We start from the raw sequence: 26,092 nt of genomic DNA on the forward strand, positions 1-26,092 counted from the left end.
TAGCCATAAGATCATTAGCCCAAAGAAAGACAGATAGAGAGGAAGAAAGAACAAAAAGAGAGAGAGATAATCCGTCCTGACTGTTTCCTGTGAAAACAGATGGAAAAACATGAGTCTGGCCAGGCTATTAATACCTCTCTCACACACACACACACACACACACACACACACACACACTCCCAACCTGAGAATGGTCATACAGACTTGTCATTAACACAAGACACTTACACACTCTAATAAATCACACACAAAACACACATAGTAACATCAATTCCTTATTTCACACACACTCAGTCCAAGCTGAAAGAGCCAAACACACACAGAGATCAATCCAAAACACAGGCATTTGGTAACAATTAAACATGTCAGAGACACAAAACCAGGGGCAAACATATTAAATCCTCTCTCTCTACGTAAGGCCTCATATTTAGTGAATGACAACACGCTAAATGCTTTTAATTGCCATCAATTGGATCCAGAGAGAAACAGGAAAAACCACATAAAGCAAGTTTTGTTTTTCCTTAAGGCTGCTGTTAAAAATCCAAACTGTTTTGTCCAAACCTACGGGTGGTGTGAATGCAATATTCATTTTGCTGCAGGAGAACAATCCATGCATAACAATGAGATTTGCTAATGAAATCAACCATCAACCTGCAATACATACATATTAAAGCAGCTTGTGCTGTCACCCGCTTTGTGCATCGTTTGTTCCTCCTGCCGTCTCCTCAGTCTCTCGCTCTCCCTCTCTCTTTCCGACCTTTCTATCTTGCGCTCACCTTGAGTTTTAATAGCTGTATTAACACGAAATGATGATCGCACATTTCTCACACTCACACACCTGTGCAAAGTTGTGGATTAAACCCAGATAAACTGTGACCAATGTGACATAACTGAGAAAGATCTATCACTATCTACTAATGGTTGCTGAACCAGAAGAAGCCAACCAGTCATCCAAGGACCAACTGCTTATAACAGAGAGACAGACAGAATGATACATAGAATGACAGATTGAAAGATACAAAATGATACATAGAATGACAGACAGAATGATACATCCAATACAATAGATGAATAGAACGATAGATAGAACGTTAGAACGACAGACAGACAGGGAGGGAGTCAGATAGATAGGATGAACAAATAATAGTTAGAACAAACAAATGATAGATAGAACGAACAAGCAATAGATAGAACGAAATGGTAGATAATCATGAAAAAGCAATAGATAGAACGAATGATAGAACGAATGATAGACAGAATGAACAAAGGAGTTAAAACGAATGAACGAACAAACAATATAGAACGACGGATAGATAGAATAAACAAATGATAGTTAAAACAACCAAAACAGATAAAATGAACAAATAATAGATAGAATGAAAAATGATAAAGTAAATTAACTGACAAAAGCTAGAAAGAATTAACTAATAACACATAAAATCAATAAACGAGTACAAACAAATGATAGATAAAATGAACAACCAATGGTTAGAACAAACAAAAGATAGCTAGAGTTAACAAACGATAGTTTAAACGAATTATATACTGTAGAAAGAATGATAGATAGAATGAACAAATGACAGAACAAACACTAGATACAACTAATGAACAAAATAAAGATAGATAGAATGATATATAGAAAGAATAGATAGAACACATAAGCAAATGGTAAGAAAAAAAAAAAAAAAAACGCACTAATGATAGATCGATTCCATGCCGGATTTCTTATCTAACCTGTTTTCATCTTTTCAACTGTATGTTAGAATGTTGTGATGCCTGATTTCACTTATCATCCATTGTCTGCCACAGCATTAAACAATTATCAGCATACATATTATTCGTTTTAAGAATCAGCCAAAATGTTTCAATCTGTGCATCCTGACAGAGACAAACAAAGAGGCAAATGAATAATTTGTGTTTTTTAACTTATTGGTATAAGTTAATTATGAGCTATCCATATAAGAGAAAATGTAAGTATCCTGAGAGAGAGAGAGAGAGAGAGAGAGAGAGAGAGAGAGAGAGAGAGAGAGAGAGAGAGGAGTGTGTGAATGGCCACTTCTCCCTGCTGACACAGCCTCCATCTGCCACTGAGCCATGCAGAGAGCTAGAGAGAGCGAGAGAGAGAGAGAGAGTAAAGGAGAGGAGGAAGGGAGGGCAAGAGGCAGTAATGGTGTGATGGAGAAGGAGAGAGAGCGCTCACGCTCACCTTGGTGTCACCTCTGCTGAGCTGAGCAGGATGATGGGATAGGTAGAGACACAAAGACGCTCTGCCCTCTTTCCCACACACACACACACACACACACACACACACACACACACACACACACACACACACACACACACACACACACTCTCCTCTGCACTCCAACTCTTCTGCTTTCTCTCACACACACTCTCTCACACATTGAGAGTAACGGAACAATCTGTGATCACTGGAGCCTTTTGAGCCAGATATTGTCTCTGGGGGATTTGTACATACAAACAGGTGTGCGACACACACACACAGAAATATGCATTGCATGTACACAAACCTACAAACGCCATCTCGTGAGATTCCTGTCTTTCTCTCTATTTAAAACACACACACACACACACACACACACACACACACACACACACACACACACACACACACACACACACACGTTGGTACACCTTTCATTACGACACATAGAAATAATGAGTTTTATACTGCACAAACTATATATTCTATCCCCTAACCCTACCTCTACCCCTAAACCTAACCCTCATAGAAAACTTTTGGCATTTTTAGATTTTCAAAAAAAAACATTGTTGTCATTGTTTAAGACATTTGAACTACAGGGACACTAGGAGTGTCCTCATAAACCACATTTATAGCATAATAACCTCATAATTACCAGTGTGTAACCTAAAACAATGTCCTCGTAAACCACAAAAACCAACTCACTCATACACACACTACTCTGGAATTCACACACAAACAGATACATGAAATAGGGCAAGCGGAGAGATTTTTGACACACTTCTAAACACACACACATACACATGAGAGCTTGAGGGCAGGGTTTGAAATGAGAGGCAGCATTTTAAAGAGCTCGCTGAATTCCACCTGTGATTAGTGTGGCTGCAGGGCTGATGGATCACGGCGGACACATTTCACTCACTCACTGCTTGCCTCTCTTTCCCTCCCTCCTTTTCTCTCCTGCCCATCTTCCTTTCTCTACCACTCTTTTCCTCTCCCTCTAATTTTTTCACTTTTCTTCTCTCTTTTTATTTGCCTTCATGTGCTCTATAAATCGACATCTACATTAATGCCCTCTCTCTCTCTGTGTGCCAGCAGGGAATGACCTAGCAGCTGGGTCCTCTGGAACAGACCAATAAAATTCTAAATATCTCCCTGCACATCACCCACACACAGTCACAATTCCCCCCTTTTTCCTGGACCATCTGCACGCCAAACCATCCATCCCTCCCCCCTGACATGCAAGACCCCTGTGAGCTATAAACAATAGGCAGATTTGAAGGAAAAAAAAAAAAACTTTCTTCATGTACCTCCTGATCCATTGTCCAGGTCAGCCAAGCTGCTGATATTTGGCCACTTTGAGATTATTAATCGGCATATACCAAAAACTGTGCCTGCTTGGCCGATTAACAGAAGTAGTTCTCCTTGTGTTAGTTCAAAAATCCTCAGACAATCTAATCAATGAATAATGCACATTTATATGCACTTAAGAAAATGTGCATTTTAATGGACTAGCCCCATTCACTTCCATTGTAAGTGCCTTACTGTAACCCCCTTTTTTAATTGAAAAAGGGGCCAGCTTAACTAATTGTTTATGCCACAAATGCTGTCGATAAAGCTTAACTTGTATGTAACCCGGAATATTAAAACCGAAGTTGGAACTGTGTTTCATCCAACATGATGTGACACGCTGTGGTGCTAATATGGGCGGTAAAAGTTCTATCCTGTTCCCCATCTTCTAATTTTATCATCCTTTCTCTACCATCTCTAAAGAATTGTGGCAAAAGGTGAAACAACAAAAAAATACTTACTCAGAGATTCCTTCCCCACCCCAACACACAAAACAGCAAACTTCATCACTTTTACTGCATTTGTATTGACTCCACACCCATCTCTCTTTCTCTGTTTTTTTTCACTCAGCCTCTTTCTGTAATGACCTCCCTTAGGTCCAGTATCGCAGCTCTCTCTCTATTTCCAAGAGGAAAGGGAGGTTCTTGCGAATGTACACCCAACGTAATGAGCACTCCCTGGACACCCGCAACACAAAAAGCCCCTGATATGCTCAAAGAATCTCTCCGGACCACTCTGGATCCAGGTCGGCTTGGCTGCCACTCTCTCCAGCTCTAGGTATGGGACCTGCAGTTGGGTTCTCTCTTAATACCCCGGGCCAAGGGAGGGAGACCCCTGGGTGGCTTGCTATTCCAGGGTCGGGGTTGTGTGTGTATGTGTTTATGTCTGGAAGTGTGAATGAGTAAGTCCACATATTGGAGTGAAAGGGATGTTTATTTCTGTGTGTGCATGTATGTGTGTGTGTGCGCGTGTGTGTGTGTGTGTAAGGGGTCAAATCTCGGTGAGAGAGAGGGGACAGTTAGATTCAATGGAATCTCTTTAACCTTTTTTGAGGGCCCCGAACCTCCCCAAGAGCCCTTCTAACTGGCCTTAAACACCCGATCCCTCAGAGAGATGCCCCACACCCGACCGCAAAAACACACACTCACTCATCGCACCTCGCACACACATCTTTATACTGTAAATGGAAACCTGCTAAAGTAAACACTAGCTGTTACGCTGGCTTTCCTTACACATACAAACTCACTAACACATGCACACTCACACAAACTAATTTAATCTGTTTACCTAGCAATCTTATAAAATATCATATTCGACAAACGTTTTATATAAAAGCCATTTATAATTACTAACCCGATCCCTACCCCTAAAAGGAATCTTTTTAGAAAAACTTAATTAGAAAATAATAATAATTATAATAATAATAATAAATATATATATATATTTTTTATTAATTTTTTTTTTTAGATAAAAAAAAATATAAAAAATCATTTTTTATGAAAATGTCCCCAGATGTCCCCAAAAGGGAGTGTTTTTTCTTTTCCAGATTTTGCAACTTTTGGGAACAGTTTTATCAATAAACTATACCCAAGTGTGGAGTGGAGGGGGCCGGGCTGGAATGTCGCACGCCCGGTCCCCAATCGGCCTGATGGGGCAGGCGAGGGATAAAAGGCGGCCGGTGACGACGGTTCAAGAGATAGAGAATTACAGGCATGTCCGTCATGTGTGTGTTTATGTTTGTGTGTTTTGGTTTAAGTTTTAATTAAATTATTATTTATATTGACAAGCCGGTTCTCGCCTCCTGCTTGCCCATCTTAACCCCCTTACATTAAGAAAGCACAAACACACCACACAACACACATAAACAATGGCTACTGTTAAGTATGACTAATACGTGTGTGTAAATCCACAGCCTACAAGTCAAATTTGTGGCAGTAAAGCAAAGCCACTCCTTTTTCAATTTGCCCTTCAAAAAATAAAATAAAAACGGCCTGTGTTGTGTGTGTGCTCTCCTGAGGTGCACATCCTGTGCTGGACACACACAGTGAGAGAGAAGGAAAGATGGAGAGAAGATGAGCACAGAGCAAAATAAAGGAGAAAAAACAGAGCTGGGGAGAGGAATAAGATCGCTCACACACCCACACACTTCCTCTGCGTGCAACTGCGGTGTAAATGTCATCATGTACACAGTTTATCCTCTGTGTGAGCGAGAGGTACAGATGAGAGAGGGAGAGAGAGAGGACCGAGCAAGCCCACTGCAGAGAGGTAGAGAGGAGCACATAACCTCTTCTTCTGTCATTTGTTCATTAGTATTCTGGCGCTCACTCCTTCAGATCCATCCTCACACTGCTTTTAGCGTCAGCACGGGAAAACACACACTTACAGACACACATACATAAACACACATGCACAACAGCACCAGAAGAGAGTGGCTGTGTTCGGTGCGTTTCACCCATCTCCTACAGAATCTCAACCTCTCATCACTCCAAACACAATGTAAATGCTTTCCAATCACAACAAGATCAACTCTACATGCTGATTATGGAAATAACTTTTGCAGAGACTAATAATTATGCAACATAATATCTTCTAGTGGAGACGTTTTGATGGATGATGATTTTATGTGTCTGGCTTTGGAACTACATTAAAGTGGGAAGGCATCAGAGTTGGGGTCTTAATCGTGTGGACTTGGAAACCTCACAAGACCACCTAAACGTGGCATTGATTTAGGTCTAGGTCTCTGCTTTTCTAAAGCTTAAGGTGATAATTACCTTAACCATGGCTTTGAACGGCTGTTAAGCAACTGTAAACAGTGTAGAAAAAAATTCAGCATTTCTTCTCATTCAGTTAATTAAAATGGACAGCCTGGTTCTTGGAATGTCAGGTCTTAATATGGGTATTAGGATTAAGTCTTGTTCAGGATTTGGGCATCAAGGGGTCTGGGTTTACAATACAAGTTGAACCTGGTACAATGTTCAATTGTCAGTATGTGGCATAATGTTGATAACAACTAAAAAATGATTTTGACTTGTCCCTTGTTCATTTAAAAAAGACATTTTACATTAAATACAGTATGTCAGATGCTTTTAATTGTGTATTGTTTGTGCAGAGATTTAGTTGATATCTATAAAGTGGAGGGACAATCAATGGTGTGTAAGTGGCATGTAGAGGAGACAAGAATCTGTTCAGAATTTCAACTTGTCGTTTTAAGGCTGAATGGCCTGAAAACTTAAGGCATTTCATGGTTCATCTTCGTCTAAGGAAAAAGCAGTTTTCAAGAAGACAGTGGTGGCAGCGGTCATTTGAAAAATAAGAAAATGACTTAAAATCAAATCAAATTCAGAAAGTTTGGATTACAAGTTACATCTATTTTCAGTGTTGGCGTATTGGTCAAAAATAGTTTCACAGTATTTGCTGCACAACAAGCACCAAATACATAATATTTTTATTGCAAAAGGACACCTGTCTCAGGGCTGGGCTTGTTGAAGCAAAACATGTGGATTCATACAGAGCATTAGCGGGATAATGCTGTAGATTTGAGTGCTGCCTGCTGTGTCTGGCTCACTTTAGCCAGAGCACTATTTGCCAGCCAGTTGTAGGTAGTGTATTATAGTGATTCTGTTGTGGATAGGGTGGTATTATTGGATGGATCTCCACGGTAACAGGGTGTGTGAAACTCAATCGGAGTCTCTCCATGTCGCTCCCTTAGATGGCCACCCGCTGATCCTGACCTTCTGGATGTTTTTTCTACCAATCCTTTTCTCTCGCTTCCTCTTTCAGCCTGTCTTTTCACGCTTCTTTTTTGTGATTTAATTTATATATTTCTTGTTGTGATGGATTCAGAAAGGTAATGGAGAGCACAAATGTTTCTTTACTGTTATTTTTGGCTTGTGTTGTCATAGTGCTGCGACTTTAAAGCACAATGAAACCAGCAAATGAATAGCATCTATCCACTGCATGTAATCTACAAATGAGTGTGTGTGTGTGTATACAGCCATAGATGAGGACATGCACTTCTGCAAGTGGGGGGCCTGGCTAAGGCATGATGATAGAAGATTATTTTTATGACATGTATTCTGAATATTAACCGCCTCATCAACCGACTCCGTTTTTCTCTCTGCGAAGATTCAATATTTATTACTGCATCCTCCAGTACGTTCAGAATGAGAATGAGCATGAGCATGGCCCTGTCCCCTGACCAGAACATAAATATATAAGACAAGAAAAATCCTGCAAAGGTAAAAATGGCAAAGGACAGGCTGAGGGACAAAGAGAGAAAATGAAAAAGGCCCAATGACAGACACCTGTGGCACCCCATTTCAAACTCTCTTTCTCACTGTGTGTATGTGTCCAGCATTACTGAGGAAACTAATATTACCAGGGATCTTGAAGGACCCAACAGAGTTCAGACAGGGGTCCATTATACTTTTCACACACATACACACACACGTACACAAACATACACAGAATCCAGCAGTCCAGCATTATTTGTATCAAACACCCGGTATGTTTTGCCTGACACACAAAACACACACTCCCTCTGCACAACACTAGCAATGAAAACAGACCCCTTTACCATGATTTCTGCTCAAGATCTCTACAGCAGGATGTATGAGCTAAGAGCCATCCCCAGGGAGAGAAAATGAGAGAGGCCAGGAACTGCCAGGCCAAGATGTGTGCTCAGATACACTCTCTTCTCTCTTTTTTGCCTTTTGCCACCCTCTTTTGTCTTCCTCTGTTTTGTTTTCCCTTCTTCCTTTACTGGAAAAGAAATGCCAGATTTGTTGGTTACACTGAACACGCTCATATCCACTCTGCTCAGAGAAATACTGTTTCCTCTGCTATATTATTCTCTCTCTCTCTCTCTGTGGCAGGCTGGGAGGAAAGTTTGCTTTGAAGAAAGAGGGTTTAACATGTGCGCTAATAAATAGCAGTTTGCTCCTGGGCAAGAGTAAAAGACCTCCATTCTCTCTCTTCCATATAGTCACCAGCATTTTCACTGACTACAATCTATAAGCTCCAGTTAAGAAAGCTAAATGAAAGAGGAATGTGTCTTTTCTCCTTATGTCCTGACAGACATGATGTACTTTCCAATTTTGGCTCCCCAAAGAGACTGGTGGATATTCTCCCTAGCCATAAAATTTTGAAATTCCCTTTGGGTGTCCAGGCAGTATTTTGTTCTTGTTCCTTCCTTTTTTTCATGAGACAGGAAAGTTCATCCCTTTAAGCAATACTCTTGCAATGCTTCGGCATGCTTTTGTTTAGTTTCTAATATCATTTAACTCTATATTTTTACTTGGCACGGCTGGTATGATGCCATTTAATTAACCTTAATATTCTGAACATTAAAAAAATAATCTTTCTTTCAGTTATGCCTAAAGTCAAATCTGACCCTATTTCCTTTCTTAATAAATACACATCTTATTTTACACAAATAATCAGTGCACGATTTTCCAAAGAAAAACAAAATTGTCATCTTCATTATCTTTTATAAAAATAGTGCAACTTGCTCCACCTCTGAGTTTGAAACAACTTTCCCTTCCAGCTTGTTAACCAATAGCCAAATACTTTGAGGGAAATACTTCACAAATATCCATAAACAAGCATTCTGATATGTAATCCCCACTTTTCACAATCCAATAAATTCCTAAATATTTCTTGTTTACTATCCTGTTTCAATTTGAAATGGGTCACATTACAGAAGTAAAATAGGTTGTGCATGCCATTTCACATCAATTAAAACACAAATACAAGAACAAGCATTATGCCACCTTTAATGCATGGTTGCCTTGTAAATTAGATATAGAGGAATGTTAGTGTGACTAATCCTGAAATCCTTGCCATGTCTCGCCTTCACAAAATGAGCAGAGCCGTTGAGCACGGCTGACCCTTCATGCCTTCCTACAATTCCCAGAAATCAATGCTCGGATGGAGCTTCCATTACCATTATTGATGGTTGAGAGGATAGCGGTGACTGCTGCCAATGCGAGAGGCTGCAATGATGTGTAGCTGAGAGCTCGTTGCCGTCTTTGTCTGACTATTTTCTGTCTTTGCCCATGTCCGTTTTTCCTTATCATACACTCCCTGTCTTTCCATCTATATATTTATCTCAGTCCCACTTTATATTAGGTGTCTTTAACTACTATGTAGTTACCTTAAAATGTATTACAATATAAATAGTCACCACAACACACATACATCACTACACCACCACGAGGACTGGAATTCCAAATGGGGAGAAGACACACACAAACACACACACACAAAAGTTTTGAAACACTTGACTGAAATGTTTCGATCTGAAGGCGTATGCTTCAATGTTTGAAATTAGTTTTGTAGACAAAAATATATTTGTGCCACCATATTAATTTATTTCATTATAAAACAAACATTTTATAAAAACAAAAATGTCTTGAAATCGATGACTTGGGACCAAATGATAAAGAAAAGCAGCCAATACGTGCCCAATAGATGGGAACTACTTCAATACAGTTTAAAAAGCATCCCAGGGTGATACCTCAAGAGGTTGGTTGAGAAAATGTCAAGAGTAGGCCTATATGTCTGCAAATTCTAGGCAAAGGGGGACTACTTTAAAATATGACACAGTTATGATTTAATTTTGTTTAGTCACAACATAATTCCCATAGTTCCATTTATGTTATTCCATAGTTTTGATGACTTTACTATTATTCTAAAATGTGAAACAAAATTATAATAAAGAATGAGTGTTTAAATAATACATATAAAAGGAATTAATGGAAAGGAGGAGGCGAGAACCGACTTGACAATATAAATAATAGATTAATAAAGAACTAAGAAAGACAAAACACACAAAGATGACAGACAGCTGCCCTTAGATCTCTGTCTCTCTGTCCCACAGCAGTCTCCAGTCAGCCTTTATCCCTCTCTGAGGCTTGATTAGCCTGATTAGGGGCCGGGTGTGTAGCATCACGACCCGGCCCCGCCCTCCGCCCTATCACATTCCTCCCTCATTCTCTCAGGCCGGGGAGCCCATGGCATGACATACATACAATTACATATGTACGTACATATAGAGCAAATGTGAATCTTGTGATAGTTTAAGCACATTGTATCAAATGGATTTAAATTTAATGCAAGTACATACTAGTATACAAACAGTAATATAAAGTATGACCTTTCTCTTGCTCTCTATTTATATATAACAATAGAGAGCAAGAGAAAAGTCATACTTTATATTACTATTTATATACAAATATATACCTCTGTCATGTGAATGGAGCACTTTCATGATAAAAGCCCTCTATAAGCCACCACACACACACACACACACACACACACCTGTCTCGGAGTAAGCACTTGGTCTACACACAGCTGCATGTTCACCTGAGGCAGCTCCAGTCCGGTTTTCACTTTTAAATACTCTAGAACTCAAACTCTACATTGTCACTTGTTAGTGGAATAGACAGAGAGAATGAGAGTGAGAAGGAGACTGCATGAGAGAGGAAAGAAATGTCCTTGTATTTCTGTCACACTCTGGAACCACCAGGGAGCTGGTGAATGCAGGAGTGCAGCAGAGCAGAGAGCCCTGAGAGGCTGCTGCCTGCCTAGCATCTCTGCTAACACCGCAACCAGCATCAGCACTACCGATTAGCATGAATCCACACTGACTACGTTTACATGCACCCTCGTATAGCGATTACGATGCGTTTAAGGAAATACTGCGCTTAAACTGTTGCTCATGTAAATTGCGTTTCTGATATAGTGATTATGCTAATAATCAGAGTAATGATAATCAAAGATATATGGAGTACTTTTTTTATATTATTGTTTTATACTGGCATGTAAAGACTAATTTCAACCAGTCTGAACAAAGAGCTCCTGTGCCAGATGATGTTAATCTCAAGTATAGGTTCAAAACATTGTGAAACAGAAGAAGCTTCACTTCTCGGCTTCATGTGAAATGGCAGTTTCTTGAACTGTTCCAGCAACGATGCTCCCCAACTGCAGAATCGACAGCCCCATGGCAAATGAAAACATATTTTTCTAAGTTGTGAATGTCCATTTGAAGTCTTAATTCAATGTTGGGGAGATAAAAAAAAAAGACAGTATTCTGCAAATAAAATGGCAAGAACGTATTTCAATTGAGTTTGTCCTTCGTGGCCGGAACACATCAACATCCAGCGTGTGTATTCTGATTCACAAACAAGAGACACTATTCTCTTTAGTGAATCAAAACAGACAGAGCAACCAGTGTAATCCAATAAACAAATGACTCTTATGAACGGATTCTTTTTAGTGGATCAAATGAGACAAACGTATCCAGTGTAGTCAAAAATGACTCAAGCGGTTAACCAGTTCTTTTAATAAATCGTTCAAAAAGACTCACAAACTGACTAATTTTCCTTATGCCAAGCTGTATTTATAGATACATACTTGCAACAATGTTTTTTGTAATATTATTTTATAAAAGAGCATTAAAACATCACATTTCTCAGCAATAATCAGAGTATAGGTAAGAAGGATGTAAACAGAATTGAAGAGGTTTGCACAAATCATGTAAACAACTTAATCTAGTAATTCCTTTTATTCTGATTATTGCAATAATCAGAGTATTGGTGTACATGTAAACATAGCCACTGAGAGAAACCGGCTGATTTGTTTGTTCCAAAGCACAAACGCTCTCCACCTCAACAGTTCGTTCAAAGGACTCGGCTGTGAAAATGAATTGCCAAATTAAAGATCTTTACCAACAGAAAAAACCTAGAGAGTGTTTAAGACAACAATTGCATTTGGAGAGCTTTTCTTTCAACATTTTTGGTTGGAGAGGGGTAAATAGAGAATTACACATCCTACAAACAAAATTAAATGAGGTTTAAATCAGTTGAATAAGTGTTCACCCTTTTCGGTTTCAGCTTCCATTTACTTGAAAACAAATACAGAGGTGCATAACCATGACATGAAATACCTTAAAACTGGGAAACAGGTCTTGCAGCAATGCAAAAATCACAGGAAATAATAAGAAAAAAACCAACAACAATGACAACAGGCTCAGCATTGTTGGACGAATACTCACTGAGTGGAAGAGTCCTCAGCTGTGTGACATCACTGCTTGTCCAACTGTAAAAAAAGAAAAAAATGGGAGGAAAGCATTTTAATGGCACATCTAATCACAAAAAATGTTTTATAACAAAGAGATGTGAGGCAAAATAAAGTTAAACCACCCCAAATAAGACAAAAGTTTAATTTCAAGCTTCGAACCAAAAGAGACAAGTCAACGGCAACAGGTTTTAATACATATTTAGCACTGTGGCTAGAGAAATATAGTGTGTGCACTGTTTACACCCAACCTGTGGCTGCCAATGGTTTTACTGAGAAAAATACACACAATCAAACAAAAGACACTGACAACCACTTTTCACATGCCCACACAAGTAAAGCACAAACACATAAACGTGTAAACACTCATTCACGCTCCCGGTTCCATCTTTTTTCCTGCTAAACCTGTTGAAATTACACTAAGGCTTTAAAACTCAGGGTGCGTAGGATGATTTTTCCAAACACATGCGGTCTCAGGAACATCACAGCAGTGAGACTCAAGGGTGAAACAGACACACATCAGATAGGTTTCCAATCTTCTCAAATAGCATACACAGACACACAGTTCATAAACAAAAACCACATGCACAAAGAAAAACAAAAACAAATTGCCACTACAAACGAACAGCAGACACACTCTGAGTAAACTGTGGCCGTGTAGATAGTTCCTCTTTTTAGCTCAAACATTTCCATCTGAGCAGATTTAGAAGTCTGGAACGGTTTACCACTGTTTGCTACACAAAAAATGTGCCGGGTTGTGAGTGACAGCACCCACGTGTCAATCAAATTCCAACCCATCTATCCAAGGTGGAGGCCCTCCATCGCCGCAGTGGCCAAGGACACATGCAGCGCTAGAGCTGATGTCACCGGGGGGAGCTAAAGCAGAGTCAGTCGTAATGACAGCTCAGAGAGATCAAGACTGAGATAATGGTGAACACGCCTGTGGGGCTGATCATTTTCTACAGGATACATACGACACCCCATTTGAACGCACACAGGCCTAATCATTACCAAAATAACAGCACTGCCACAAATGACTCTGCCCCTATCCGAGGCCACACTATGTTATAAGTGGTTCTGGCGGAGAAAAGCTCGCTCTGCGAGTGCTGATCTCTCCCAAAACATCTTCATCCATCCTGAGGACCAGCTAATCAAAAACGTCTTGATGCTACATTTTTTTATTGACTTGCCTAGGGGGAGGAATTAAGATGAAATGATAACGCACCCCCTTCAGATAGACTGCAAACTGTGGACAGCTGTGAGGATGGTGTGCAAGGAGAAAAGAGAGAGGGAGGAGGTTTTTTTCTTTTTTATTCTTTCTGCTCCAGGTTGATACTTCCTGTCAGAGGAGCCAGTCCTTTAGGGAGCACCTTGCCACGACTGCAGTTGTCTAGCTCAACCCTTCAGAGAAACACAGGCAAGTCCAGACAATATATCTCCCATAGAATCGTCTCACCCGTCCAGTTTCAGGAAACTGATCCCTAAATAGAAGTGATTCATCTTTTTTCATACAATATGAGCACACACAGCACAAAGAGACTTCTCTTTCCTTTTTTCTCGCTTTCTCATCTCTTTCTTACTCCCTCTCTCTCTCTGTGTGCTCCGTATGATTCAGTGTGGCTGCAGGGCAGAGTCTTTTATTGCTGTATTATGCCCAGCTGAAAGCTGACAAAATGGAATCTGTGTGTGAGTTCTGTGACTGAGGGAAAAAACAGCCTAGGACCAGATATTTCTTTCTCTCTTGTTGATTCCAAAACCTGTAATCTTATTCTTTCATCATTAGACCAACTGTGGTTTCTCCAAGAGACTGTATTGAGAAAAGGAGAGACGGGGAAAAAGATAAATAGAGGAAAAAAGGCCTTAAGATGATACAGCCATCCAGAGGGAAAAACATTCTCATACCTGGAAACACTTCCTCAAAAACAGCCACCAGACAATTAGCTCCATCAGAGAGAAAGTGAGAAGGGGGGAGGGCTAGAACTAATACTGCCCACACTGGAGGTCATCACTTCTGCGCTAATGCAAGGACCATGCTACACACACACACACACACACCAATCCTCTTTGAACTAATTGCTATACACTGCACTAATTTTGCTTTACGCTTGTGGTAAAAGTTCATTTACGCAGTACAGCACAGAGCACGGCAACTCGTGACAATACGGTCAAATTAATATTCAACCCATTTCCTATCCTCGTTTTCTTTCACCTTTGAAGTCTGGTGGAAACCAAGACCAGATGGAAACAAAGGAAGAACAAGAGAGTGAGAGAAAGAGAGAGAGAGAAAAACACTCATGTGTCTCCACATGAAATGGAGCAGTTTTTAAACAAAGGTAGAACATGTGGGAAAGCTTCTGGGGCTCTGCAATGATCACCAGACAAGCCAGAAACTGAAGAAGGGTTTTAATGCATTCCAAGATATGAAAAAAAAAAAAAAACTTTTGGGAAATGATCATCAAGGCTTTACTTTAGATTAGAAGTGAAGAAATGCTGTAAAAATACTGTACAAGTGCTCTTGAGAAACCGGTCTTGAAAAAGAAAAAGTTTGTTCACCAATCAGCCAAAGGAATCTAAAGACGGTGCATTCCATGTTTTGAAACATTTATAAATTTACCAGTAGACCTTTACAGTTATACTAGCCAATTTAAAACCTGTCCATGATAAGCCACAAAGAGAAAGTGAGACCCTTTAATCTTAATAGGGCTGTCAAATTAAAATGTGAATTTTTAATATTCGTGGACTTTAAAAAATAAATTGCACATTCGAATGCAAAAACAATGCATTCAAATTTTAGGTGTGTCAGGAGGCACGAGACATGACGACGATTTGACAAATGGCTGAAAAATAGAGTGAGGACTCTGAGTCACAGAGGATCTTACTTACACCAAAACATCTTAAAAGTGCTGTGTAAGCGCTTCTTCTGTTTCTGGAGTATCAATGGCGAAATGGTTTACAAAACCAACGTTATTTGTACATTTACATTTATGCATTTGGCAGACACCTTTATCCAAAGCGACTTACAGTGCACTTATTACAGGGACAATCCCCCCGGAGTTAAATGCCTTGCTCAAGGACACAATGGTGGTGGCTGTGGGGATCGAACTGACAAACTTCTGGTTAACAGTTTAGTGCTTTAGCCCACTACACCACCACCACTCTATGTGTAAGTTGTGTAAGAAAACCGCAGCTATATCACTCCACAACATCTAACTTGAGAACACACATGCAGTCTTCTCATCCCGAAGAGTTTTCTGAAGAATGTCATGATGAAGGGACAGCATTAAAACAGTCCAGAGTATTACTGGCACATCGGTCAGAGCTGAGGATGTGTTTTCATCAGCTGGAAACATTGTCCCAAAATAAAAAAAAATAAAAAAAACACTCAGCGCTTGCCGCATATCAAGTTGACCGTCTGGTGTTTTTGACAAACAATATGTAGATGTATGAGTGAGTGGATGGTTTTGGAATGACAGTTTGCCATTTTTTGTTAACATAATACATTACGCTGTCTGTTGAAGCGTGTTTTCTCATATTACTGATGCACTTCCACTTATATGCACTTTTTTTACCTCAATTTCCTTGTGTGCACATTTAGGAACTTTTATTTGATTTATGAACAATGGTTTAAAATGTCATGCACTTTTTAAACAAAATCATGTAATTTCATTGTGCTTGCTCTTGTGGGCTTAGGAGACAATACAGTACTTTTTCCTAGTACTTTTTCAAAGTAATGTCTTTAGAATTAGAATATAATTAGAATTTTACTATTATCGGAGTTAGAAATTCAAATTTAGTTTTTCAGCCATTTTGACAGCCCTAAATCTTAACGGTGTACAAACATTTCAATAAACATTTCGACTTCATGGCCGCAGTGTATAAAGTGTAATATATCATACTACTGGCATATCACCTAAACATAGATAACAGGCTTATATGTACCCATGTTATTTGAACAACATATAACCTTACTGAGGGTCCATGACTATAATGCTGTCAGTCAAAAGTAGCCGATCATGGAGTAAGCTCTATCAGAGAATTAAGTTAAGCACTGAAAAACGCAAAGCTGCAGAATACCGTGTAATCAAACAGGCCTTGAGAATTTCCTGTGTGAAGGTCAATCCCGCTGCCTATGCAGCCGTCACACCTTCCTCTCAAAACAGATACACACATATGAACAAACACAATTACACAAACGAACGACATAGTCATCTATCATCCCTGAGCTCAACACACCCATTGAGAAAGCTCTTGCAACCAACTGACATAAATCCAGTCAAGCAACAGCCATGACAAAATATTCTTGCCTGATTAAATGATTATAGCATGTCTCCATCAAATCTGACACATTTTAAGAACACAAGCATGATGCCATGTGGTCTGATGCTGGTGAGTGGTGTTAAAAACAGGTTGGCTGATGACTGTACGGTGGTGGAGAAGCCCAATAAATGGTTATGTTTGTAAGCTGAATGGGGTTCCAATTACTGAGATGAGATAGGTTCAGTTTGTGAAGTTTTGAGGCATAGTGAATGGCAGCATTGATTGCACTGGAGAGCTAGTGTTTTGACTTGTGGTGTTAAGCTGTGTGGTGATCTGGTGCATTGAGCTGTAGTGTTGGGTTATGAGATGAGGTGAGGTATTGTGCTGTGGTATTTAGGTGTGCGGTATTGAGCTGTGGTGCTGGGTTGTGTGTTGAGCTCTGGTGCTAGGTCGTAATGGTGTGCTGTTCTTGGTGTTGGGTCATGTTGCCATGTTGTGCTGTTGTGTTGGGTCGAAGTGGTGTGTTGAGTTGTTGTTTTGGGTCATGTTGATGTATTGAGCTGTAGCATTGGTTTTGGTTGGTTTATTAAGCTGTAATTTTGGTCATGGTGGCATGTTGTAGAGTGTTGGGTCATGGTGGTTTGTTGAGCTGTTTTTGGGGTCTTTTGGGTCAAGTCAAGCTGGTGTGTTGAGCTATAGTGTTGGTTCATGTTGGTTTATTAAACTGTAGTTTTGGGTCATTGTGGTGTGATGAGCTGTAGTTTTGGGTCTTGTTGGTTTATTGAGCTGTTGTTTTGGGTCATGCTGAGGGCTGTTACACAAAGCTAGTTGAACAAACTCAGAGTTTTAGAGTAAGTTTCAAGTTGACAAATCCAGATAGAGCCAAATCGGTTAAGATCAGATTCAGCAATTTCAAGACGCTCACTGAGTTAATGATTTAATACAAAGTGCATGCACATGAATGAATGACGTTTTCCACATACAGCCAATGAGTGAACCTTAGAGAGAGCCTGCATAATTTACTTCTTCGTGATTTACATCTTCACTCAAGATGAAGAGATCATTATGAAGAATATGAATAATTTGATTATTTACACAAGAAACACCACTGCTGCCACAGAAGAAAAAATAACTAAATATAATGTGTAATATAATTTATATAAGTTCACAATAAGAACAAGCAGGATTAATTGCAAAAGCATAAAAATCCATATATTTAACTAAAATGCAAAAGATTTAATATTAATGAATTCCTTTTAATATACTAATAATTAAAAGCCTAATATAATTTAATGAAGTGCAAGCTGTGTCAATTTATATACAATATAATTTGTTCAGGTGGAAAGACTTTGTCTTAAAAGTGTGAAAATCATATATAACATCTAAATACGTAAGTCTAAAATATTAAATCTTAATATATGAATTTAAATCATTAGAAATAGCATAAAAACTGACACACATTCTTGAGACCAAAAAAAACACTGTTTGCTCAAACTAAACTCAATCTTCCCTAAAGCAACTAAAACCGGCTTCGTGCAACACCAGGTAGTGTTGGGTCATGGTGGTGTGTTGAGCTGTAGTTTTGGGTCAAAGAGGTGTGTTGAGCTGTAGTTTTGGGTCATGGTGGTGTGTTGAGCTGTAGTTTTGGGTCATGGTGGTGTGCTGAGCTGTAGTGTTGGGTCAAAGAGGTGTGTTGAGCTGTAGTTTTGGGTCATGGTGGTGTGTTGAGCTGTAGTTTTGGGTCATGGTGGTGTGTTGAGCTGTAGTTTTGGGTCATGGTGGTGTGTTGAGCTGTAGTTTTGGGTCATGGTGGTGTATTGAGCTGTAGTTTTGGGTCATGGTGTTGATTTGAGGTTTAGATTTGTTAGATTGTAATGGTGTGTTGAGCTGTTGTTCAGTTGTGGTGGTGTATTGTGTAGTAGTATTAGGTGATTGTGATCTGTTGAGTTGTAGCATTGGGTCATGGTGGTGTTTTGAGCTGTGGTGGTGGGTCATGTGGTAACGTGGTAGTGTGTTGAGCTGTAGTGTTGGGTCGAGATGGTGTGTTGAAATAGGTCTGCTCAATCAAGGCAAAAATCATAATCACAATTATTTTGGTAAATACTGAGATCACAATTATTTAACATGATTACTCATTCAATTTGGAAACATCAAGCATTTATTGAATTAAAAAAAAAAAGTCTCTTTTTAACAGTGGATTTCCTTGAACTTGAAATGTAAACTGCACTAGGTAGGGGAGGAGGCAAATGGTAGTCAAATAAAGGAAAGCCTCAATCACCATCATTTACAGCAGGGGTGCTCACACATCTATGGAATGAGATCTATTTTTTCATCATGTTATTGCAGCAAATCTACCATGTACAATAAAGGCTATACATTATCACAATACCAAAATTTCAGTAGTCGGTAGTGAAATGTGATGATTCTCAATACCATCATCAAAACCACAACAAATAATAACACTAACTAATATGTTAATTATGGAAGAATGATTTCAAGTTCTTAAGTAATTACTGAAGACTAGTAAACAGTCAGTAAAAAAATAACAATCAAACACTGCAATTAATAGAAATAGATAAAACATAATTTAACAAAAAATACTCTTGTTTTTTTTTTTTAAGTTTAAAAAAGATTAAAAGCAGTAGGCTATCAAGTATTCAAGTAAATATTCAGAATGAAATGCAACATAAAAATAATACTTGTCTTCACTGTATGATTATAATACATTGATACTTTTTAAAGCTACTAAATTTACCCAGTCAAGAGCAATGAGTGTTTTTTCGTTTTCTTGTTATGGTTGTTTGTTATTATATACACACTAGACTAGAAGGCATCAGGTCTTTTAGCTTAAATTTACACTTACAAGTCTGACATTTTAATACAAATTCACTTTTATCTCTGCTGTTTATGTTCTCTTCAGACATCCCTCTCTATTTACATGAATACCTCACCAAGATGGGCATTTTGGCAGAATATTGAAATGTATTTTATTTGACCATTCAGGCATTTTCAGCACACACACACATACGCCACCTGTCAATCAAACTGGGTGGATCTTACGTGCTCTGGATTACTTTCAACAGCAGAATAAGAAAATTAACGTTCTAACAAGTGTCACAGGCCTAGGCTATCACAAATATAGCCTGTTAATTTTTTCCCTGCTTTTACGTAAATTTATATAACTCTTAATTGAAATGAGATATTTTCACCAAACTTGACACACTTATATTAGGGTTCAACCTGAGAACACAGAAAAGGTTGCGTGCAGGGTTTGGCCATTTGGTGGCCAATTTCAAATAATATTGCATAGATATCGATAAATGTATTGCATATAAATCTATGGATGTAAAAACAGACTTTTCCAAAAAATCCTACAAAGTTCTTGAGAGTACACAAAACAATGTATAGTGTGCAATGTTGCACTTAACACCCTCTGCACGGCTCTTTATCAATGTACTAATAGCCAAAAGAGCAAGCATTTTTGTTCTACCAATGATAGAGATTTTATTGTGCAACTAGTTCACGCAAATAGAACAGTAGTGTATCTTGAGAAACATGGTCATAGATGTTTGTTTTTTTATCTTTAACTCCTACAGCATTCATCAGAATTCTAACTCAAAATGTGTCATGATACTTCTTTCGCTGCTCATGCTGCCGATAACTGGCTTGACCCCGGTATTGCTGCTTGCAGCTATATTATTTAATGTGTTATTGCTTGATAAAGTTCAAAGAGTATGGAAGCAGATCATGTAAATAACCACAAACTCCAAAACTGGCATTTCTCTGTACGGTCAGTACCGCTTCTATGAGTTGCGTGAATGTCCCAATCTAAGGGGGAGAGATTGAAAGTACACCCGGCTGAGGCACACTATTGTCATGGGTACGCTCGTCCCTCGAATGCGCACGCTTCATGCAGCTAAATTATAACGTGATGGCTTGTGACTTATTGAATCAAAATATATCACTGTGCATTTATTATCGTGAAGAAAACTGGCGCAATGCGCAGCTTTATTAATAAGAGAGAGTTTGTTTTTTTCTGAGTTAAAGATGGACTGAAGTGAACCGATAGGTTTTCACCCTATTACACACTAAAACAAAATAGGTTTTTGATTTGTTTGGGCATGTTTTCAAACATAAATATCTAAAACTCCTTTAAAACAACATACATTTTTATCTGAGAATTGTTATCTGAGAATGTTGAATATAATAAAAAAAAATACAAATCATTTTAAAATATCAAAAAATCCTTTAACAAAAAATGCAATCACCCGAGCAGCATCATATAAGATATTTAGACTTGCTTTTAGAGAATAGATCATGAATATAAGTATATTTTGTCTTTACAGCACTCGCAGAAGTATAACAGAGTAAAGAAAATACATGTATATACAAAATAAACTTATATTTAAGATACACTCTCTTAAAGCAAGTCTAAATATCTTATGTGTTCTCGAGGAACCTTCTTAAGTAAATGCATCTTGTTTTAAGGATTTTTAGATTATTATAAATGGAAAACAAGACAAAAACACTTGATAACAATAGGATTTTTTGCAGTGAACTTCTTAACTGAATTAAACTTAATAAAAAGTATATTTTCCTTTAATTCAGTGAATGTCATTTAGAGGTATTTTTGAAAGAAGATTTTTTTTCCCTCTTTATTGTAAGCACATTTATTACAACCTTTTAAGTTGGGGCACAAGCTGAATAAATGGTTAAGAGTTGACTAATGATTCATCTTTGCAATAATCGAAGAATAGTTGAATAATCATTCTAATAATTGTTCAATTAATCAATTATCAAAATAATCATTAGTTGCAGCCCTACAGTCAATGGCCAATGCATGCGCAGGCAAAGCGCACAGCTGAGGACTGCGTGCATGAGTCAAGAAAATCTAGGCGGCGCACAGCTGTGCTGATGATGCAATTTGTGTCACACATACTGTGCGTGAAGCGATCCGCAACGTGCGCACCCGACATATATTTTGGCCTTTAAGTAGTACTGTTGAGTCATGTGCTAGTGTGTTGAACCATAGTGTTGGTTATGTTGGTGTCTTGAGCTGTTGTATTGTATTGAGATTTTGAATCCAAGGTGATAAATAGATGACTGAAAGAGGTGAAGATGAGCTCTCGACTGAATACGTTGTTTTCATGAAAGATGCTGTTGCTCCTGCTGCATTCTTAAATTAGCTGGCAGTGTTTGGATTACACCAGGGAGCACTAACACAGGATTTATTCTAGCCTGCAGGAGCAAAGTATATTTCCATCTCTATACAAACACACACACACACAAACACACACAAACACAAAGAAACAACACTCAGATAAAACCCTAAGAGCACAAACAAGCCTTTTGGTTACAGTGGCACTCACAAACATTGTGGTCAATTAAGAATGCACTGCTCACTCTACAATTCATTTCATCCCTCACTCGTACGTGTACATGTCCATATGATCCTATGTCATCGGAAGAAACGCACTCACATGTGCTCCAACACAATCATACACACACTCATGCTCAAACGACTCAATGAGAGACACTTTCATGGCCTCAGGATCAGGCTTCTTTTAGTGCTTTTGCTAAGTTTACAGACAGCTCATATTACAGACGGGTTTCATAGCTTTCTACACATCTAAAAGAGTAATGGTGATTACAGTGATACTAACTGAGAGAAAGAAAGAGACCATACAGCGTTTTTCCTGAGATTTTGAGGGTCATATGTAATAACCACCACCGCCGCAGTCTGATTTACTGAACCAACCGATGACACAATCACACACACTATCTTTGAGGCCCAAAACAAGCTACAATCTGTGTTGTTATCAATTCTCCTCTATTAACTGATTAAATTTAAACAAAGAATCACCCGTCTGTTCGAACCTTAAACAAAGCAGCCTCATCAAGCCGTTGTCAGTGTGCATATGTGTGTGTTCAATAATTTCTAATGACTGAGACAGACCCCTCCCCTCCCACACCTCACAACACACACGCATGCACATTTGTTGCGGGTCAGTGAGCATGAGGCCTGCTGAAGCGCCTAATCCTGCGTTTGTAGACTACAGGAACACACCATGATGCACCTTTACTCAAACACAGATTAGAACCCTTAATCCAGCCCTCTCAATCTGGAGATCTTTTTTTAAAACCTCACCACTAATCCAACAGAGTTTTGTTTACTCTTTCAAGACCCAGTTTAACCCTGCCTAGATTATATTTTACTAAAAACCACCTTAACTCAATGAGTCATGTCAGGGTTAAATAGCTTGTATTCTCTAAAACACAGACAGATGTACTGAACTGTGGACTAAACTACTCTATTAACCAAATGTATGCAGATAAAACCCTCTGCATCTATTTGTGTTTTAAGTTAAGGTACATGTTAAGGCAAACAACCTTTTTCTGTTTCTCCATCTAATCCCTGTCATTTTGTGTGTCTTTCCGTGCAAATTAAAAATTTAGAAATTCTTGCTGTGCAGAGGTGCTCATTGCCAGCACAGCTAAAATGAAAAGGCTTTGTGGTGGCAGTGACCAGATTTTAAATGCAGTGAGATCAATAAATAAGAGGGGGCTGCATGAGCACAATCTCAGTGTGTCTTTCAATGTGTGTGTGTGTGTGTGTGTGTGTGTGTGTGTGTGTGTGTGTGTGTGTGCGGGGGGTCAAATAATGCATGTCCTGCAGTAAGTTGCCTCAGAGCATTAGATTCTCTCCCATCCCATAGCTCTCGCCAAATTCCACCCGGACATTCTTTTTCTTCCTCTCCCTCTCTGCCCTCTCCCACAAGAGGAGCATAATTCCTGCCATTCCTGAAATCTTGGCTATTTCTGTTCGGGATGCAAATATTGCGATAAGCGCTAGAACAAATAGGCCAAACTACTGGCATTTCAAACATGGGCTACATTATCTCAGCAGGGGGACTGGAGCCCAGCAGCGGCAGCCCACGACACAGGCAACATGACAGTCTCCTGGAGGGCAAACAACACCGGAGACACAACTGACACAGGGGGAGAAAAATCAGCCCTCATCTCTCCAGAATATTCCACTGCTCGTAATCACTAATGCACTCAAACCCTCATTCAAGAGTTCTGATATATATGAGAGAGAGAGAGAGAGAGAGAGAGAGAGAGAGAGAGAGAGAGGGAGGGAGGGAGGGAGGGAGGGAGGATGAGAAGATGGAAAGCAGAACACAGAAGGGTTTTAGAATGACGACCTTCAGGTTTCGAGCACGAGATCGGCCTCACTGATTAACAACAGAACACTGAGACAGCCTGAAACACAAGCAGAAAAACATAGTTCATAGTTCACCCAAAAAAAAATTACATTCAGTCATTGTTTACTCGCCCTCGGAACACATTGGAGACGTTAAATAGAATGTATGAAACTGATCTCACTGTCTGAACTGCCTCAGTCACCATTCTGTCATTGAATGGAGAAAAAAAATGCAATGAAAGTGAACAGTGACTGAGGCTATCTTTCTACTGATCTCCTTTTGTGTTCCACAGACTAAGTAAAGTCATACGGATTACTATTGTTTTATGACCGTCCTTCTGTTCTTTTAAAATACACTTCCCTCGGCTCAATCCCTTATTGTGAATTTCCAGCAAATGCGATTTTTCTTTAAGTCTTATATTAAGCATTTCTTCAGGGAAAACTCAACCCTTTCACCTTGTCTGTGAAAAACAAGCTCTCAGACAATCCCAAAAAAATAACCTTGAGTTTCATCAGGGATATTCTCACATTGAATGATAAACATAGGCCTGAGGGACTCTGAACCAAAAAGCAGCTAATTGCCTGCTTCTGAAATTCAGCCCCCATGTCCTCTGTTTATCAGAAAACACAGTCAGTTCGGTGTGACCTGCTTGAGCTGCTGGTAGGAAAGCCCATTCATTTAACTGTCCGCAGAACTGTGAATATCCAGCTTCTCTGTCTCATTACCACAGAGCAGCAGACTAAAGGTAAAGAAGATCATGTTGTATCAGGATTTGCTCCTCTGCAGACACAAACAGTTGTTGCCAAAGCGCTAATGTTCATGCTAAACTGCAACCCACATAACCTGCTATTATGTAAGAACCAACTGTCATGAGGAAATTCTACAATCAAAGCTGTTTGTTAACGACAAAATAAATCATTAGCCAAGAAAGGCAAGAAAGAGATACACTTAACCATGATACCATTTAGCATCATGCCAACTGTCGTCCTAGGAAGCAGCACGGGGAAGAGTATTTGTCAGTATTTACAAGATGATTTGCCAAGTTGTTATGAGTGCAAGGACGCAACCTGCTCAGAAAACAAATGCACCACTGACCTTCCAGAATCTATTTGGGGCTGATTAATTTGGCAGTTACAGGCCAAACACGTGGCACACCATAGCTTGTATAATCAAGTCCACGCTTGCGTTTGAGTTCTTTAAATGACAGATGTTATGATCAGGTGAGAACTTCTCTCTACCTTAGACGTTTATAGGATGTTTAAATCAAACAACACACAAGGAAACTCTATGCTAAGCTTTCCCAAGTTCACTACTATCAATGTCACCATTTACAGTGCAAACAAGGGCGTAGATTTGTCTTGAACATTAGGGGGTTGCAGCATTTATATGTTTCTATTAATTATGGCATAAATATTATGAGGGGGTGGGGGTTGTAAATACTTGTTTTGATTATTGGGGAGGTGACCTCCCCTCCAGCCCCCCCAGAATCTACACCCCTGGGTGAGCATATAAACTTGTAAACTCACCTTCATGCCATTCCAAATGTGCATGACTTCCTTCTACTAAACACAAACTAAGATTTTTAGACTTATATCTCAGTTATTTAGGTCCTTACAATGTAAGTGACTGGTTATCAGACCTTTGTAGCTCCAAAAATCACACATAGGAACATAAAAGTAATCCATTTGACTGCAGTGGTTAAATCAATGTCTTCAGATAAGTCCTTTTTTCCTGTAATGGAGGATTATGGAGATTTAAAGTAAAAAGGACTTAAAGGAATTTTTCAGGTTCAATAGAATTTAAGCTCAATTGACAGCATTTGTGGCATAATATTAATTATTAATAATATTAAATATTAATTTTGACAACATCTGGGTTCCAGGGAGTCACTTACAAATTGAAGTGAATGGGGGCTAATCTGTAAACATTAAAACACTCACAATTTCAAAAGTATAGTCATAAAAGTAAACAATATGCA

The 26,092-nt window shown here is 39.0% G+C and overlaps 1 protein-coding gene across 9 annotated transcripts in view; it reads right to left on the minus strand.

Moving 5' to 3' along the window:
• LOC127646161 (bromodomain adjacent to zinc finger domain protein 2B-like) overlaps positions 1 to 26,092 on the minus strand; it is a 118,580-nt gene that overhangs the window by 88,628 nt on the left and 3,860 nt on the right. For all 9 annotated transcript variants that reach the window (XM_052129635.1, XM_052129634.1, XM_052129633.1 and 6 more), the window contains exon 2: positions 12,630 to 12,673. The gene's annotated coding sequence lies outside the window, so the exon portion shown is untranslated. The remainder of the gene's footprint in view (positions 1 to 12,629; positions 12,674 to 26,092) is intronic.

This window comes from Xyrauchen texanus, chromosome 7 (genome assembly GCF_025860055.1).
Source record: "Xyrauchen texanus isolate HMW12.3.18 chromosome 7, RBS_HiC_50CHRs, whole genome shotgun sequence".
Lineage (NCBI taxonomy): Eukaryota > Metazoa > Chordata > Actinopteri > Cypriniformes > Catostomidae > Xyrauchen > Xyrauchen texanus.